This window comes from Gavialis gangeticus, unplaced genomic scaffold, assembly GCF_001723915.1.
Source record: "Gavialis gangeticus isolate Ggan-Ray unplaced genomic scaffold, GavGan_comp1, whole genome shotgun sequence".
In the NCBI taxonomy this organism is placed as follows: Eukaryota; Metazoa; Chordata; order Crocodylia; family Gavialidae; genus Gavialis; species Gavialis gangeticus.
This window is the reverse complement of record NW_017728998.1, coordinates 840,933-844,333: the sequence shown is the minus strand read 5'-3', so window position 1 is coordinate 844,333 and position 3,401 is coordinate 840,933. Positions and strand designations below refer to the sequence as shown.

General features: G+C 52.6%; 1 long non-coding RNA gene across 1 annotated transcript; it reads right to left on the bottom strand.

Moving 5' to 3' along the window:
• Nucleotides 1-1,717: 1,717 nt before the first annotated feature.
• LOC109289349 lies at nt 1,718-3,366 on the bottom strand. The gene is made up of 2 exons (XR_002095342.1): nt 3,269-3,366; nt 1,718-2,720 (listed from the first exon to the last, which is right to left on the bottom strand). It is a non-coding gene; the product is annotated as an uncharacterized LOC109289349 (long non-coding RNA).
• Nucleotides 3,367-3,401: the final 35 nt, after the last annotated feature.

The window sequence follows — 3,401 nt, the reverse complement described above, 5'->3', positions numbered from 1 at the left end:
TTGATGACAACACAGGAGGCACAAGGTGAAACAGGCATAAAAAAGTGCAGTTGTAAAATACATCCATAGAGTATTTTGAGCAGAAACCCCAGGTCACAAAGCCACGATGCTCAGGATTTATCTGGTTAGTGCGTCCGAATTAAATGCCAAGACTTTTTCCTGATTTTTCTTTTAAATTAGAGTGGGGTATATAGCTACATAGGAAGCGTTCATTATTCCCCTTGCAGGAAAGTCTGACAGACCTTGAATTAAGGCCTGCAAAATAGGAAAGCGGTTGTCTTAGAAATGTGCCAGAGCCCTAAGACTTATCCATGCAGTGACATACCCAGGAGGGTGAGGTGGCTGGACCAGCCCACCGATGTCCCCTCATACCTAACAGCTCAGATAATCCAGTGGTCTAAAAAAAGAAAAGATTCAGATATCCATTTTTAAAAAGATGTTACTGAATTTAAAAAAAAAGGGAGAGAGAGAGATGCATGAGAACCCGGGAGAGATCATACAGCTCCCTGATTTTCTTTACTGCAGATCCTCTTGCAAATCTTACACCATGTCTCTCTCAAGAAATGCATCCATCCATCCATCCCTCTGGCATGTACATTTCTTAGCGGTGCCCATGACACAACACGCACATGCCTGCAGAAGATGCTCGCACGTCTGTCTGGGGCTGCTCAGCAGTATGCCTCTCCAGCCCTGCTGAAATTCTGCATCCTGACAATGAACGTGCTGCTGTTGGCGTCTCTCTTCCCGTGCCGCTTGCCAGGCGTGTTCAAATGGGCGCCACGTACGAGATCGCTTTTGCCCCTCACTTCGCTCTTTTGCAGTCGGGTTGGTTGCTTCCGATCCTCTACGCCGCTTGTACCTTTTCGAACCCTTAAATTAACGCACCGACTCTGAGGTTTCATGTTAACCGGCCCCCCCCCCCATTCAGCTGGATGTAAACAAACTTTCTCAATAAAAATACAATCCGAGCCTTGTGCAGGTAAATTGAAGCAATAAATGCTGAGAAAACCGCAGCCCCTTTCCAACTCGAGTACCAAGGTTTGATCCCAGATTTCATTGCAAAAGAGCAGAGGGAACTGGAAACCTGACAAATGCCTTCAAATTGACCTGTCTTCTCACAATGCACACTGTGTTTAACATGAATGGCAGACTTTATCATTTGGAGCTACTTCAAGGACTCTGGCCCTTCATGTTTTGTTTTAATTCTCTAGACATATTTCCAAGAAGCAGAAAACGATACCAACAGTTCCTATCCAAGCTCTTTCTAAACAGCATTATGTTTTACAATTATTTATTGTCCTTCTTAAGACAGAGGTTAAAAAACAGCCTGGAATTTCCCCCGACACACAGGCACCGTGCTCACGTCCCCGGTCCCCAGCACCAGTGGGCCAGATCGTCCGGTAGGTCCCTCAGATCTTTAACTCCAAGTGGTATTTCCGGCTCTTGCTGATGGGGGGTCTACAGTTAATTTGGTGCGTGGCCTATTGAATTCAGGGGCCGTTCCTTGCCCCCTTCATCCCACTCGTGTTTTGGGGAGAAGCTTTTTCATCCTGAACTGCTGGAGAGTCAGACTATTTCCAGTCCAGGCGGACTGTATGCTCGTGCAGGATGAAGGAAACCTGGACTCATTCACCCCAGTGCACGTGGAGACCTACGGGCTCCTCATTGCACTAGTAAGGACCTTGCAGCCTGGTCATCTCTAATCCTCTTGTCTTTACCAGTTTGTTAAAGAAAAGTTAGCTCACTAAGTAAGTTCAGTCTCAAGTTGTATAACGCTGTATCCAGCGTTTGCTCCACCAGTGCAATGGTGGAATTGCGAACACACACATCTGAGACCAGACAGAGGTGAAATGTGTCGTACTACTTGATCCAGTGACCAAAGTGTTCGGCCAGCTCTTACTGGATGAAAATACCTACGCTCTTTTCAAGGCTGACTAGAGGCTGGAGACCTCCCTGCTGTTAAGCACATTCAAGAGACCCACACAAAAGATACTGGGTATTTATACCCATGAAGGTGCATGCGAGCATATAAATAAAATGGAGACAACCACAGTGATGCATAGTTGAGATTTCCACTTAAACAGGATTAAAATTTCCTCTCTTTTTTTTTTTTTTATACACACTTTAATAATGGAACATCATTCCCCCCAACAGCACAATAACTCTTTCCAGGACAGCCGAATTTCCTAGGCAGCATCTAGAGCCAACGTGTGCCTAGTCACACAGCACGCACGGTCTGCCGTTTGTCACCACTCTCTGCAATCGTCTCAGCCGTCTGTAGTCAGCTCCCCCGATTTCAGTGCTTGTGCAGCGGGACAACTGCAGGACAGTTCGGATCACCCGGCAGGCTCCGTCCCCCTGCCCTTCTGCACCAAGCGGAAGTGGGAAGTCCTCTCCCTGCCCCCCCCCAATTAATACTCGCCTGTCACCAGGGCGAGGGACAAATCTGTCTCCTCTCCTCCGCCAACTTCTGCAGCGCTCTTCCCCTCGTGTTCTGCCCTGAGCGGCTGTGGCTTTACCCCGGCGCTGAGCTGCCTGTGGCCGTGGGAAAGGCCAGGAGTAAGAGTGCGGCCGGCTCCTTGCTCTGGCTTTGCTGCTGACCCCAGGAGCTGCCACGGGGAGGGGCGGGCTGCGGTAGCACCTCTGACCCCAGGAGCTGCAGCTGCCCTCCTCCTTTTCCGGTCACTTTGAGCGCAGAAACAAGGACAAGAACGCAGGAGCTGCGAGCGTGAGGGGAGAAGAGCACGGCAGAGCCGGGGGACGTTTGGTTTGCGTGAACTACCCAGACAGATGCGCTCCCGCACGTCTGCATTTGTGGAGTCCACATGTCCCCGTCGTGGGGAGCGAGGGGGCAGAGCCTGCCGCAAAGGTGCAAGGGAGCGCGGCCGGCGGTCTCCGTAACGGTGCCGCGTTTCCCCGGCCCTCTGGCCGCACGCGCGCGTGTAAACAGGCAGAACCCATCCCCCGCGCCGGCCCACGCCAAGGGAAATATCCTCCGCCTAGACGGAGCGCGAGCAGGAGGTCGCAGCTCTTCAGGGAGCAGCTCCAAGTTGGTGGCTCCGCTTGCCAGAGGCAGCGCCATGGGGTTGGGGGGCTTGGCTGTTTGTCAAATTAAAAAGCGGACAAGCCGACTTTTCCAGCCCTGCTCCTCACGCGGGGCGGGGCGGGGCGCGGCGCGGCGCGGCTAGCACCCCTGGCCCGCGCCCCCCGTGCAAACAGCGACACGCGCGGGTCGGGGTCACAACCTCCAAATAAATGTCACACTTACGCTGCGGTCGCTCGGCCGGCCCGCTCCGCTCCGCTCCGCTGTCCCGGAGACGCCTAGGACGGGAAAACACCCGGGTTAGTCGGCCGGACACGGACACGGACACGGACACGGACACGGACACACATACACCCCC